This window comes from Marmota flaviventris, chromosome 1 (assembly GCF_047511675.1).
Source record: "Marmota flaviventris isolate mMarFla1 chromosome 1, mMarFla1.hap1, whole genome shotgun sequence".
In the NCBI taxonomy this organism is placed as follows: Eukaryota; Metazoa; Chordata; class Mammalia; order Rodentia; family Sciuridae; genus Marmota; species Marmota flaviventris.
The window spans coordinates 175318164-175334453 of record NC_092498.1 but is presented as its reverse complement, the minus strand read 5'-3'; the positions used below and the strand labels follow the sequence as shown (position 1 = coordinate 175334453).

At 33.7% G+C, this 16290-nt stretch overlaps 2 long non-coding RNA genes across 2 annotated transcripts in view; one reads left to right on the top strand and one right to left on the bottom strand.

Moving 5' to 3' along the window:
* Window positions 1-16290, bottom strand: part of LOC139707664 (uncharacterized) — a 102913-nt gene that overhangs the window by 22489 nt on the left and 64134 nt on the right. The window lies entirely within an intron of this gene.
* The window catches only part of LOC139707663 (uncharacterized), a 108582-nt gene that overhangs the window by 73698 nt on the left and 18594 nt on the right, over window positions 1-16290 (top strand). The gene's annotated exons all lie outside the window — the stretch shown is intronic.

Genomic DNA, 16290 nt, shown 5'->3' with positions numbered 1-16290 from the left:
AAAGCCAGCAAAGGGAAAAACAACAATAGAAGAATATTCAATCAAAGGAGAATCTAATTCAACTTAAAAGCTAGAAATAACTTAAAATGACAGGAAATAAAAAGCGTCTTTCAATAACAACACTCAGTGTGAGCACTCTTCAAATGACTCCACCTAAAACTCCTGAAATGCTGAGAACTTTTTGAACTCCAAAGGAAAGAATCCTTTAACATTTCATCAAGATTTTCTACAATTCTTTTTCTTTGTTTAATTGTGACCTTAATGGTACATGAACATTTATACAATTCATATTTTATTTTCTACCATTTTTGAAGGCAGCTATTTTTCATGGGTTAGTTTTTTGTAAACTAGGATGTTTTGATTAGTATATTTTGATTTTGTTTTTAATTCTTAATTTTTTTAATTTATATACACATATATTCTCTTCTCCTACCTGTTTCTTCTGATACTCTCTTTTCTTCTGCAAACTGCAAATCTATTTTTTTCTATTTTACTGTTTTTAAAAGTTTATTTATTCTTCTCTCCTCCTCCCTTATAATCATTACATTGTATATGACTTCTCTCCTTTCCCTGTCCACAATTTGAAATTATAAAACATTTGGAAACTTTCTATTTTTATAGTAGGCAATAACTGATCATATCATTTCTCTTTACTGTGATAATTAACTTTTTTGACATCATAGTGGGAACTATTTGGTATAATGCTGCATATTGTTGTTCTTATTATTTGTATTCCCCTAAACAGTGATATGATGGAAACCTTCTAGAACAATAAAGTCCACAAGGTTGAAACTCTCCTACCTGAGATCCATACTATTAGATGGGTAGACAAACAGACATGAAAAATCAAGGGAAAAAATTGCCCCAAACAAACCAAGATACTTCAATAACAGAATTCATCAATACCACAGTGGAAGAAATGTTAAGTAAAGAGTTTAGAATGTATATAGTTAAATTTTATCTGTAAAGTAAATGATGGTATAAGAAATGAAATTCAAGAGAAAATACATGAAGTTAAAGATCATTTCAATAAAGAGGCAAAGATTCTAAAACAACAACAACAACAACAACAAAACAAGCATAAATCCTCAAAATAAAGGAAATAATAAATGGAGTTAAAAATTCAATAGAATGTATTACCAACAGACCAGACTGCTTAGAAGACAGAACATCAAGCAATGAAGACAAAATATATAATGTTGAAAATAGATTTGACCATGGAGAGGATTTTCAGAAATCATGAACAGACCTTCCAAGAACTATGGGATAACATAAAAAACAAATTTATGATTCATCAGGATAGATGAAGGTGCAGAGATACAAACCAATAAAGTGCACATTCTTTTCTATAAAATAATATCAGAAAATTTTCAGACCGAATGAATAAAATGGAAAATCAAATACAAGAGGCTCACAGGACCCCAAATATACAAAATCACAACAGACCCAAGGCATATTATAATGAAAATTCCTAACATACAGAATAAGGACAGAATTTTAAATGCTGTGAGAGAAAAAAATATCAGATTACATATAGGGGGATAAAAATTCCAATCTCCGCTGATTTCTCAACCCAGCCCCTCAAAGCTAGGAGATCCTGGAATAACATGCATCATGCTCTGAAAGAAAGTGGGTGTCAACCAAGAATCCTATACCCAGTAAATTTAAGCTTCAGATTTGAAGATAAAATAAAAACCTTCTATTATAAACAAAAGTTAAAAAATTTGCAACTAGAAAGCCTGCACTACAGAACATTGCCAACAAAATATTCTATGAAGATGAAATGAAAAAAAAAATCAAATCCAACAAAGGTAGGAACTACAAAAAAGAATATAGGAAATCAAAGGAGAAACTAAGGGATCATGGGAGGAATAGATGAACTCTAGATAGGGCAAAGGGGAGGGAGAGAAAGGGAGGGGCATGGGGGTAAGAAAGACAGTGGAATGAGATGGACATTATTATCCTAAGTACATGTAGGAAGACACGAATTGTGCGACTCTACTTTTTGTACAACCAGAGATAGGAAAAAATGTGCTTTATATATGTAATATAATTTGTAATGAATTCTGCTGTCATATAAAATAAATTAGAAAAAAAGAGAAACTAATTCAATTTAAAAACTAGAAATAAACCCAAATGTCTGGGAATACAAAGCACATCTCAGTAATAACCTTGAATGTAAGTGGACTAAAGTCATCAATCGAAAGACATAGACTGGATGATTGAACTAAAATAGAAAACTGAACAATGTGCTATCTCCAAGAGACTGAACTCATAGGCAATGACATCTGAAGACTGACGGTGAAAAAAATGGAAAAAATCATTTCATTCACATGGATCATGTAAATAAGCTGGGGTTTCTATCCTCATATCAGATAAAGTCCACTTTATCCTCATATCAGATAAAGTCCACTTTATCTGAGAAGGGACAAAATTAATGAGAAGGGACAAAAGTCTCTATCCTCATCAGATAAAATGAACTTTATCGGATATGAGAAGGTGCAAAATTAATGAGAAGGGACAAGGAAAGCCATTTCATATGTATTAAGGGGATCAAACATCAACAAAACAATCAAATATTTATACCCAAACAATGGAGCATCTATGTACATCCAACAAATCCTTCTCAATGGAACCAACCTAGGTGTCCCTCAATAGATGAATGGATAAAGAAAATATTAAATAGATACTCAATGGAATATTACTCAGCTTTAAAGAAGAGAGAAGTTATGGCATTTGCCAGTAAATGATGAGAGTTGGAGAATGTCATGCTAAGTGAAATAAGCCAATCCCACAAAACCAAACACCAAATGTTTTCTCTAATATGTGGATGATAATTCACAATAAGGTGTGTGAGTGTGTGTGGGGGGGCACTAGGGCAGAATAGTGTTACCTTAGATTAGGTAGAGGAAGTGATGGGGAAAGAGGGGAGGGGATGTGGGGATAGGAAAGATAGTAGGATAAAACAGACATTATTACTACATGTATATATGTGACTACATGATCAATAGGATTCTTCAACATGTACACTCAGAAAAATGAGAAATTATATTCCATCTGTGTAAGATATATCAAAGTGTATAAATTCATTCTACTATCATGTATAACTAATTACAACAAATTAAAAAATAAAATAAGTTTATGCTAACTTAAAGAAGAAGAAATAAACCACAATTCAATAATACTTGGCACTTTTAATATGCCTATGTCACCACTGGATAGATCTTCAAACAATAACTAAATAAAAAAGTTATAGAAGTAAAACATACAATTGATAATTTAGACTTAAGACATATATGTATGTATACATATAATATTTCATCCATCAGTGACTGAATATACTTTCTTAGCAGCACATGAATCCTTCTAATATAGAGTCGTTATGTAAGCTTTCACATATGTTGGCATACAATTGTAATATTACTGTAACATATTTTTGGCATCTGTAAAGTTATGTTTTTCTGTTCTTTCTTCCTGATTAGACTTGTTTATTTTAGTCCAATTTTAGCTGTATTCTTTTTCTTAATTTTATATATTTTGGCACCTACTCTTATTTTTTTTCTCCTACTACATATTTAAAAAATAATTTGTTATTCTAGCTTCTTTGTGATACTAATAATTTAAGTTATAATTATTCTTCTCGGTACTGTTACATTTGAGATATTTTGATATTTTAAGCTGTTTTTAGTACTTAGTTCAAAGCCCTTTTTATTTACTTATCTTGTACTTTCTTTCTTGACCTCTCAGATATTTAAAAGTGTTCCATTTAATTTTGAAGTATTTGACCTGTGAGAGTAGGTGAATGATTTCTAATACAATAAGTAATGCACAGTCTGCATGACTTAAAAAAAAATACAACAAAACCACTGAATGTAAATGGTCTAAACTCTGATAAAAATAATAATTAAAAAAAGACAGATTGAATAAAAAATTAAGACCCAAAAATTAGTTGTCTCCGAATGACTTACTCAAAAAGAAAGAGATCTGCAGTATCAAGGTAAAAATTTTGGGGAAAAAAATCATTCACATGGTCCTCATAAACAAGCAGGGGATTCCTATCCTTATATAAGATAACGTGGACTTCAAACCAAAGTTAATCAGAAAAGACAAAGAAGGCCATTTCATACTGATGAAATGAAAGGAGAAGAAATAAGGAGTGAAATAAAAAACACTTAGCAGTAAATGAGAACAGCATTACACATATCAGAACCTCTGGAACACTATGAAGGTGGCTCTATGAGGTAATTTCATAGTATTGAGCTCATTTAATGAACAGAAAGACACCAAACAAATAATCTAACATTACATTTCAAGACTCTAGATAAAGAAGAACAAATCACTATGAGTGCCAATACTAGATGGGAAATAAAATCAGAGCCCAACACATTGAAATTGACATTAACAACAACAACAACAAAAATAAATAAAAAATTAAAAAAAAATTAATGAATCAAAGAGTTGGTTCTTTGATAGAATATGAAATTCATAAAATTTTAGTCCAGCTAAATAAAAATGCAAATTGTACAACCCATAAAGACAATGAAAATATCACCAGAAACACTACAGAAATATAAATGAATACTTTGAAAATTTATGCTTCAGTGAACCAAAAAATCTTGGTGATATTGACACATTCCTAGTGACATATGATCTGATCAAATTGAACCAGAGGGATATAGAAAATTTAAGCATAAATTTCTAATAATAAAATTTAATAAGTCATCAAAAACCTACCCAAAATGAAAAGTATAGGACTCTATGGATTCTCCATTTTAAAGACTAACATCAATCCTCCTTGAACTATTTCACAAAATAGAAAAGGATATGAAAACCAGACAAAGACACATGAAGGAATGAAAACTTCACACCAATATCCTCAATGAACATAGATGTAAAACGTTCTTAATAAAATACTGGCAAATTGCATACAAAAACAAATTACAAAAATAGTTCACAATGGCGAAGTGGGTTTTATCCCAGAGATGCAAGGTTGGTTCAACATATGGAAATCAATAAATGTGACACATCACATAAATAGTTTTAAAGACAAAAAACACATAATTATCTCAAGTTGCAGACAATGTATTTGCCAAAATAGAGCCTCCACTCCTGTATAGAATACTGGAAAAACTAGGGATAGAAGGAAATTTCCTCAACATTGTAAAAGGTATATATGACAAATTAAAGACAAGCATCATTCTAACTGGAGAAACTGAAATAATTCCCATTAAAAAGAGGGGCTTGACAAGGATATCCCATTTTACCACTTCTGTTAAACAAGGCATTTATAAATAGAAAAAGCAGCCAGCAAAATTCATTTGGAAAAGTAAGAGGCTTAGAATAGTTAACTATTCTTAGGGAGAAGTATGAAGCAGGATGTATTACAATACTAGGCCCTAAATTATACTACTGAGCTCTAGTAACAAAAACAACATGATATTGGCACCAAAATAGGCAAAAATGCCAATGGAACAGAATAGAAAACAGAAAAACTCACATAAAAAGTTACCTCAGGACTGGGGTTGTGGCTCAGCAGTAGAACACTTGCCTCTCATATGCAAGGCCCTGGGTTTGATCCTCAGCACCACATACAAATAAATAAATAAAAGGTATTGTGTATAACTACAACTAAAAACAAACAAACAAATACATACGTACACACATACATACATACATACAAGTTACCTCATATTAGACAAAGGTACTGAAAATGCACACTGGAGAAAAGATAGCCTCTTCAGCAAATGGTCTTGGGAAAAGTGGGAATCTATATGTAATAGAATTCAAGTTAATTCCTGTTTCTCACCCAGCACAAAAATCAACTCTTAGTGGATCAAAGACTTAGAAATTATACTAGAAGACTTGCAACTACTAGAAGAAAAGGTAGGTCTAACGCTTCAACACCTTGGCACAGGAACTGACTTCCTGAACAAGACTCTATAATAAAAAAATGAATAAATAGGGGCTGGGGTTGTGACTCAGAGCACCTGCCTGACACATGTGAGGCACTGGGTTCAGTCCTCAGCACCACATAAAAATAAACAAACAAAATAAAGATATTGTGTCCATGTATAACTAAAAAATATTAAAAAATGAATAAATGAGGTGGCATCAAACTAAATATCTTCTTCACAGCAAAAGAAACAATCACACTGAGATTAGCTCAGCGGCAAAGCATCTGTCTTGCATTTGTCAAGTCCTGGGTTTTACACTGTGTTCCAAAAAAAAAAAAAAAAAAAGAGCATGAAGACATAATCTACAGAATGGGAGAAAATATTTGCCACCTGGACATGTTGTTAATTTCTAGGATATACAAGGAATTCAAAAAGCTTAACACTCCCCTCAAGGAGGGGCAGGAATTATGTTTCATACTTAAACTTAACCATGACTTCTCTACCAATGGTGCCAAAGGTGTTTACACAAATAGGAACAAGATGCACATCTGAAGGAAAGCAGATGTGTGCAGTCAAGGGTCTTACGCAAAGTGAAGGAGATTATCAAGTGGCTAGTTGTCATGACTTTACTGCATTCATTTTCCTTTTCCCCAAAGCAAACCAATGGTGGAGCAATTCATACCATAAAGGTAGAGAAGACAGAAATTCCCTGAAGCAAAAGGAGCCTTGGTAGTTTCTGGGAAGGTATCTTTCTTTTTCCCCTTTACTTAGAGGAAAAGCACTTCCAGTTCAACTTGAGGCAATCTTACCCCATCTCCTAATTTTCCAGTGATTAGGCTTCAACAGGCTTATCAACCAACCACTTTGTATCCTCTATAATGGAAGCAAAATTACACAGAGTTCCAGTCCTGCTTATGAAGATTGAAGCAGGTGCACTCTCAGGTCCCCTGCTAGACACCAAATTTGATACAAATGTTTTGGTCCTTGTTCCGATACAACAGTAATGAGTACAAAGTTTAGAGAAAAAGGAAAATTGAGGTTTTATTACTTTGCTACCAAAGGAGAAATTCAGGGGATTTCTGTTTTAGAATCTCTGTTTTTAATTTTCAGGGGTAAAGGGGACCAGGCGATTTCAATGGGTACACTCCAGGTGTCCCTACATAATTTACTTGTAGTCCTGAGAGAGTTTGTGTCATTTCTTAGATCTTTTTTTTTTTTTTAGTTTTATTTGTTATTTTCATTATACATGACAGTAATTTTTGACATTTATACCAATTTGGAGTACATGGATTTCTTCATTTTTGTGGTACAGGCTCTGAAGGATGGAGAGCTTGTTTAATGGCAGAAAGGTCAATCTCATTTTCTTTATGGCTATAAAGACATAGTGGAAATAGAGAAAAAGGGAAAAAAGTTAGTTTTAAAATAAGCCACAGTGATAGAACAGCAAGGGTTATGATCAAAGCATGAAGCGGACTTATTTCACCCCGCCCCAAAGGAAGGAGCAAATAAAACACAAGGAAGTTCAGAATTGGAGGCATTGATGAAAATTGGAGAATTTAGATCGAGCTAGGCATAGTGGCACATGCTGTTAATGCTGAGTACTTGAAGTAGGGCAAGAAAGTCACAAGTTCAAGAAAAGCTACATACTTAAGACAGGGCATAAAAAGAGTACATTTTGGCTTAGGCTGAAGCAGGTCAATTTTAATGGTATAGAAGGAGGGAGGGAAATTAAAGCCAAGTTTTGTTAAAATTATCTTGTTCTTGACACTGGGTAAAACTCTGTCCAGTAAACTATTTATGAAAGAATAATTGGGAATATGCAAAATCAGTGCCTTGGTTGTTACAGATAAAATTGGGAGCACCATATATGTAATAATAGGGGGTTAGTCTTTGCAGTAAACTTCTGGAGCTTATTCACCCATTGCACTGCTTATGGAGTTTGAATTGTTTGATGTTTTTTTTTCTTTTGATTATATGGACAGTGTTATTTTTATTTGTCTCCAAATAGTGTTTCATAAATATTTTACACTTTACATGAAACAGTGTATTATATAAAATAGATTGACATAAATTGACTGGTAAATGTTAGTGAAACATATCAGCCATGGTGCCTTGCATGCATGTGTGTTTATTCCTTAGGAACATTTACCCTTACTTTTCATGTGAATATATATTACTTTTTATTGATAACCTACAGCATTGAGTAAACCTACAACATTGAGCACTTTCCTATGTGATCTTATTCTGCTTAATCATTTTGTATGTTTATTACTTTTATCCTTTTTTACATATTTCACTGATAATTCATTTCTATTGATACTCTTTTCATATACGTATTTTCTCTCAGGTAGCATTATCTCTTTTCACCTCCTCTTACCTTTTCATGGACTTTTAAATTTTAGTGGAGTTTAATTTATCAGTTTCTTCTTTGGGCTTGCTTAATTTTCTCAAAAAAAAAAAAAAAAAAAAAGAAAAAATCTTAAGGGACCAGAGGGGATATTAAGCTCCGAGAATTAAAGCATATTATTCCCATGCCTCATCTCCAGAGAATGGCTTTTTCTGGAGCTACTCTTCATCAATTAGAATCTGGAATGTGTAAATGTATATTCTTCTGCGAGTAGGTTTTCTTTTTGAAATGTGTTTCAAACAGACTCCTTACCTAAGTGAGCTAATAAGTTATTTTATTTAATTTAAAAGTAGTGCTTCTGTCCAAAATCTTTGGTTTTCTTTGATGAAAATAGACTGAGAGAACAATTGTTAGAAGCCTTGATTGTACAGCCACCAGCCTCTACTACCTCCTTCCTTTGTATGGTAGCCAGTTCTTTCTTGTGCAGTTCTGTCCAGAGTCCAGATTTTTTTTGTTTGAATATTATCTCTGTAATATGACATAGAGACAATGGTGATTCCATGTCCGAAAGGAAAATAAAGGAGTAGCCCACTAAAGGAACGGTAAGAAAACTCCCAGTTCTTGAAAGCCAAGGTAAAGCTCTGATAAAATGCAAAGGTCCCTTGAAAAGAAGAAACAGGTTTAGAAGAGCTTCAGCTAAGGATGTATTATTCTGACATCATTCAGGCAGGGTTTGAATTGCGTCTACTGTTATTCTATGTCTGTGTGGGGCCTGGAACTCTGTCTAGTAATGAATTCTTGGTGTGAACTGTTCAACTGGGTCAGCAGTCATAAATGAGGGGTCGTCCTTCTACAGCCTCACAGCACTTTGTCTATCATGCCTCTGGAACTCTGGAGTCTTCTCTGCTTGTGAGGTCCATGTAACTCTGTAGAGGCCTCTTCTGAAGTGCAGGTCATGCAGAACTCTAGAAAGCATGCTGAAATACCTAGAATGCCAGATAGTTAAGAATATGTTTAGCTGGGAATACTGAAATGATGAGGGTAGCTCATTGAAGAAAGGGTGAATCAGCTGTAGAGAGACTGTGTCCTGCCTAAAATTATTTTTACATTCATCTGATCAAGGACCACTGCTTTGACCTCATGACCCTATGACCCTTCTGGGACATGCTGTGGCAGATGAGCCAGCAGCTAAAACTTCTGGACAGTGTCTGCCAGGAGCTATTACTGGATATTTCTATGTCTCCACAGTTTGTGTTGAGTACACAAAAAGTCAAAGAGTAGCTTTGTTGACTGAGGACATTAGTTCTTCCTTTCTCCTCAGGGTTCATTCATTTTCTCTGATTCTTTCACAATATGAGAAGCAGGATTTTAAATTGAAGATCCCCATTCCCTCATTCTGACTGCTCACTGAGCTGACATTGAAGCCTTCAATTTTGAACTCTTTCCACAAGTCCTCAAATATCTTTTTTCCTTTCCCTGCACTATTTGAAACTGGCATAGTGATTTAATTGTTATTTCCCCACGAATAATGGATGATCCTTTCAAAAATAATTGTTTTAAAGAGGACAATGTTTCTCATGGTAAGAAAGGAGAGAACATTCACTGGATTCTGCCTTTCCCACTTTTGACTTTCTTGGGCGTGGTCACTTTATCAGAATATCTTTGACAACTGTTATGCATTTATCTAGGATGTCTCCCAAATCACACATGTTGTAATCATGGTCCCCAGTTGCAGGAAGGTTAAAAGATAGACTTTACATTGTTTCATGAGTGCTCTATATCTTCAGTATATTAGTCTAACTGGACTTGTGGAAAGACAGAACTGGTTGGAGGAAGTAGGTCACAAGTGTAGCCCTGAATCTGATTACCTTCTCTCAGTAATTTGGTCTTTCTTTACTGCCTGGTTCCCTAAAGCTGAACACCTTTTCTCCATGTCCTTCTTCCATGATGTTTATGCCATGGTAGGAATGAGCCTACCACAAACTGCATTCTCTAAAACTATGACGTAAAATATATGTTTTCACCTCTAAGTTATTAGTTTTAGTTGTTTATTTATTTATTTTTTTCAATTTTTAAAAAAGGGTTATATTTTTATTTATTTTTTTATTGGTTGTTCAAAACATTATAAAGCTCTTGACATATCATATTTCATACATTAGATTCAAGTTGGTTATGAACTCCCAATTTTACCCCAAATACAGGTTGCAGAATCACATCGGTTACACATCCACATTTTTACATAATGCCCTATTAGTAACTGTTGTATTCTGCTACCTTTCCTATCCTCTACTATCCCCCCTCCCTCCCCTCCCATCTTCTCTCTCTACCCCATCCACTGTAATTCATTTCTCTCCTTGTTTATTTTCCCATTCCCCTCACAACCTCTTATATGTAATTTTGTTTAACAATGAGGGTCTCCCTCCATTACCATGCAATTTCCCTTTTCTCTCCCTTTCCCTCCCACCTCATGTATCTGTTTAATGTTAATCTTTTCTTCCTGCTCTTCCTCCCTGCTCTGTTCTTAGTTGCTCTCATTATATCAAAGAAGACATTTGTTATTTGTTTTTTAGGGATTGGCTAGCTTCACTAAGCATAATCTGCTCTAGTGCCATCCATTTCCCTGCAAATTCTATGATTTTGTCATTTTTTAGTGCTGCATAATACTCCATGGTGTATAAATGCCACATTATTTTTATCCATTCATCTATTGAAGGGCATCTGGGTTGGTTCCACAGTCTAGCAATTGTGAATTGTGCTGCTATGAACATCGATGTAGCAGTATCCCTGTAGTACGCTCTTTTAAGGTCTTCAGGAAATAGTCCAAGAAGGGCAATAGCTGGGTCAAATGGTGGTTCCATTCCCAGCTTTCCCAGGAATCTCCATACTGCTTTCCAGATTGGCCGCACCAGTTTGCAGTCCCACCAGCAATGTACAAGAGTACCCTTTTCCCCACATCCTCTCCAGCACTTGTTGTTGTTTGACTTCATAATGGCTGCCAATCTTACTGGAGTGAGATGGTATCTTAGGGTGGTTTTGATTTGCATTTCTCTGACTGCTAGAGATGGTGAGCATTTTTTCATGTACTTGTTGATTGATTGTATGTCCTCCTCTGAGAAGTGTCTATTCAGGTCTTTGGCCCATTTGTTGATTGGGTTATTTGTTTTCTTATTGTTTAATTTTTTGAGTTCTTTGTATAGTTGTTTAGGTCATAGGAACTGAAAAGCTTACTGAAAGAGAAACTTTACTAAGTCGAATGCCCTGATCCACTGTCCTATTTTTGTACCTGGTCATGGATTTGAGAACTGCTTGCTGAATAGCCTTGGTACCCACAGGGGCCATTCACTTAGATTGTCAATAGACTATCAGCCTCCTTATAAAATCTTCCTAGAAGACATCCTGAGGGTTGCAGTGGAGTCACAGGAAAAATTAGTTGTCCTGTGGCTTAGAAGCATCTCCCATTATTCAATTAATCTACTTATGTAACTGCTCCGTATGTATTCTTTCCTTAGCCTCAATTCACTGCAGATAGAATGTATTCTCCTATCTTAATTTTCTCTGAGTTGTGAATGCAAGAAGATTATCCCAAAGTTCCAACAAAACCCACACACAGTTGTGCATATAAAAGTTCCACAATGTATTTCAGTGAGTAAAAAAAGGGATGGGAGAATGTCTTAGATGCCAGGATTTTCTTGACTATACCCTTGGATCCTGCATGTGTGTTATATTCAGTACTGTTTCCCTTGGCTTGTCACCTTAGGACAAAATGAAATACAAAGGAAGACAAAGACAAAGAGACAAAAACAAACAAGGGACCAAAACAACAACAACAAAAAAACTTGTTTCATGTTTAACTTTTCTCTAACTGTAAAGTATATTTTGTTTCTGTAGCTTCAAATGTAACAGATATAACCAAAACAACTGGATATAACTTGAGTTTTAGAAAATAACGTGCCCTTACATTATGTAAGAATATTATTTGGCCTTCTTCTACCCAAAAGTGTTTTTAGTGGTTTCTCATGTGTGCTCTATTTGGTAGCTTATTTTAGATAAAATTCCATGGTTTATCTGTAAGTAGAAAAAAATCTCTCTTCCATTTTGGCTGAAGAAAAACAAACTCGATTCTTTGAAATTGTGTTGTAATTAAATCGGTGAATTCCAGATATATTAAATAATCTGTTCCTTTTCTTTGAACCCTTGTAAGAGTCAGGCATATATATTATTATCTGGACATTTTAAGCTAACATTAAATCATGTGAGATATGGCTTGGCAAATCCTAGAATTATTCACATATGATTTATATTAATGATTTGTTATTGTGGAGATAGCACCAAAATTATATATTTTCTGGGAAAATGGGTGCTTTTGTTTGTTTATGTTTTGAAATATAAAATCAGCCCTGACTAGTTATGGAGTCCCTGTTTTAAACAAACAAATAAATGAAAAATAAATAATATTTCAGTGGATATTTTTCGGTGGTAAATCTGTAAATTGACACTAGTTTCAACCCCTAATAAAAAACAAAACAAAACTCACTAAATGCGAATATTTTTATGTATTTACTCATTTAAAGGGGTCTTTTCTCCTTTAAAACTATATGAATAAAATTTGGAATCAGGGAGGTCTGAGCTAAATGACTTCTAGTTAAATTAATCTTGAACCTACAAATAAAGTCTTTGAAGAACCACATGTTTTGTTTCTTTAGAGGCCTATTTTCAAGATGTGGGTTTGAATTGTGGACAGTCACTCCTGAGAAAGAAGCCTAGGGAAGGACAAGGGAAGAAGACATGCTTGGTCTCCAGTTGTGTGGCCCAGGTCAGGGGCTGCATTAAATTTACCTCCTAAAGTACTTCATGTTTAGAACTTGCAGTCTTCCTTTTCTATCTTTCACATCTGTGTTTAGCATATTTACCTACTTTACTTCCTTTGCTTCTCACAATAGTCAAATTTAACTCTACATTATATATATATACCCATATATATCTCCTATATTGAGAGCCTCCCTTCCATTCTTACACTTTTGTAAATTCATGCCATGACTGCATGACCTGCAAGATTGAAAAAGTTTTCTTTTTGAAAAAGGAGCATAAAAAATCTTGGTAATCTAGACTTCTGTTGGGGATGTTTTGGGCTCACTGAACATTGCTGAAGAAATGAAACATGCTTTGTTTACTTTATGTTTAGATGTTCCATTGTCTTTAAGTACTTGAGAAATGCACATCCTTTGTCCCTAACAACTTAGCTAGCCCTGAAAGGATGCAGTAATTAGGGCAGATTCATTCTGTAGAATGCTAAAGAAAGCCTACTGACGTATACTTTAGAGCATAAGAGACGTGTAAAGCTAAACAATTGCATAAAACTAATGTATTTTTATGAGTAGACTGACATTGGGCTTTACATTTTATTATATTTTGACTTGTCCACTGGTATCACGGCAGTGATATGTCCTTCTATGTCAATTGAGACTTCATACCAATCTGCTCTTGCACAGATTTAGCCTTATTTGCTTGGCCCAAATCCTCTCAGATTTTCTCTTTAAAGATAAACATTTTCTTGTTTTCATTAAGAACATTGTCAAGAGTTTTCTAAATAACCTTTGGAAACCATCATATTTGATACAGAATCTCTTCTTTATAACTTTTTTCTTGTGCTTCTCTTTGGACAATGAATGTTCTGCCTGTTGTTTACCAGAGGTGTTTGCTTTATTATTGGAGGTCATGAAGCTGACTGCAACCTGTAGGCTTTCTTTTTATTTTGCTTCCAGTTCCCAGACACAAACCACAAAAGTTCCATGAATTTTCAGTTAAGGAAACAACAATCATATGATTGAAATGTCTGAAAATTATGAAATAGATCTCAAAACAAATTATAAATAACAAGGGAAATTGAAGAATGTTTAAGACTCACAAATGTAATTCTTGTTTATTTTTTATGTTTAAATGTGATTATCTCTATAGTGTCTTTTAAAAAAGGCTCAATCCCCATAGATTTATAACTTTTTTAAAAACCAAATTTATTATTTTACACGAAAATTTATCCATTTTTATGTATAGAAAGTTACAATTTTATGTATGTGCCCATAAAATAAATATCATTTCATTGACTTGATTATGTCTTCTTAACATGTGTCTATGACTCTTCTTATTTATAATAACTCTTGCTCTGAAAATTGTTTTAATTTATTTTGAACTTAATGTTTATCCTCCCCACCCCACCCCCAGAATTACAGGACAAATAAACTTTGGTAAGTATCAGGTTGTACCATTTAGTGTACATTTCAGAAAATGTCATAAAAGATAAATACTATTATTACTATCAGATTATTTTGGTTGTTATGAATCAATATGTGAAAAACTCTTAAGAGTAATATGTGTAAATTTGAAATGGTAAAAAAGGATTGACATTGCTGCTTGTTATTTTAATAACATTTATAAATCCCATAATATATTTTAAACTCACAGTCTTCAATGAATGTTCCCCTTAGGTCTACCTAAAAGTTTCTTATATCATTGTTATTGAAACAAATTGTCAGATACAAATATGAGCACAATGCAGGAGAGGTTACACACCATGCAATGGATTCTGTCATCAATGTTGGTATAACTGCCTATAATACTGACAACATTGGTATCAAAACAGTGGTAAAGAAAACTGCAAAACAAATAGGGGGAAAAAACTCCTTGAGAACTATCAGATAACTAACTGATTCTTCTTTGAGAGAAAAGGGAGCAGCAAATGCAAGTATGGGAAGAGAGAAGGATGAATAGAAGAGGAAGTAGAAAATAAAGAAGCAAAAAGGAAAAAAAAAAAATAAATGATTGAAATGGTAGGAGTCACCTATACGAAAACCTTACCAGATGGAGAAAATTTTGTTAAATGTGCCTATGTGGAATTCCCTGCAGATTAATCGGTATTTTTAAAATGTACGCAATCCTACAAAGTGACTGTCATACATTTTATGACAAGTATTTCACTTCTAAGGAAAATAATCAGTATTCTTGCCCCCTTTAGAAATATGTTGTTATATTCTCAGTAAATTTATTATTTCCCCCAAATGCTGCCAGAACGTTTTTTTAAGAGAGAGAGAGAGAGAGAGAGAGAGAGAGAGAGAGAGAGAGAATTTTTTAATATTTATTTATTATTATTATTTTTTTTTTTTTAAGTTTTCGGCGGACACAACATCTTTGTTTGTATGTGGTGCTGAGGATCGAACCTGGGCCGTACGCATGCCAGGCTAGCCCGCTACCGCTTGAGCCACATCCCCAGCCCCCAAAACGTTTTTGTAGAAAAAAATCAAGCTTATAATACATGTGCTAAGCCCCTCATTAAACTGTTGTAAAACTAGTTTGATATCTGTCATCTTTCAGAAAGAAGTTTACTTATCTACATAAAATTTGGTGTTTACTAACCTTAGTTCTATTTATAGTGTGAAAGAATGACTTAATATACTGCCTCCTTTTTGTGCACCAATTGTCGATATTTTTAGACACTTCTCATATTTTCAGTGTGTAAGCTAAACAAAAACTATAATTCTAAACTAAAAGAATACTCAGATAATATTTTAAGTGTTTCAGAAAACAAGAATGAAGTTGATCATGGAAATGAGGTTCTATAAAAATTATTTTGTACCTTATGTGTTGGTTCTGAAATGAGATTTTTTAAAAATTTGAGACAAATACAAATACATCCGCAAATCTTTTGCACTGAAAATGGTATTTATTAATTAAAAGCCTAGGCATTTTTTTTCAGTATGATTGTTACTGCATTAAAATTTGAAGTGACTATTTTCAGATTAATTGGATAAAAAGTCCCCTAAGAAATAATTTTACCCTGTGTTCTTATGTTTTTCTGAAAGGCTAACACTTTGTAAAAAATTTAAAAAAAGAGAGAGACATTGAATTTACTGATGGCTAATATACTTTTAATTTTGGCTTCAGCCATTGCAATTTATTAAAAAGCCAATAAATTCTTAAAAGGCAAGGTACTATTTGTGATCAAGGCAAATAATATGAAAAATTTAGGCACAGCCCAGGATGTGTAGACACGATAGT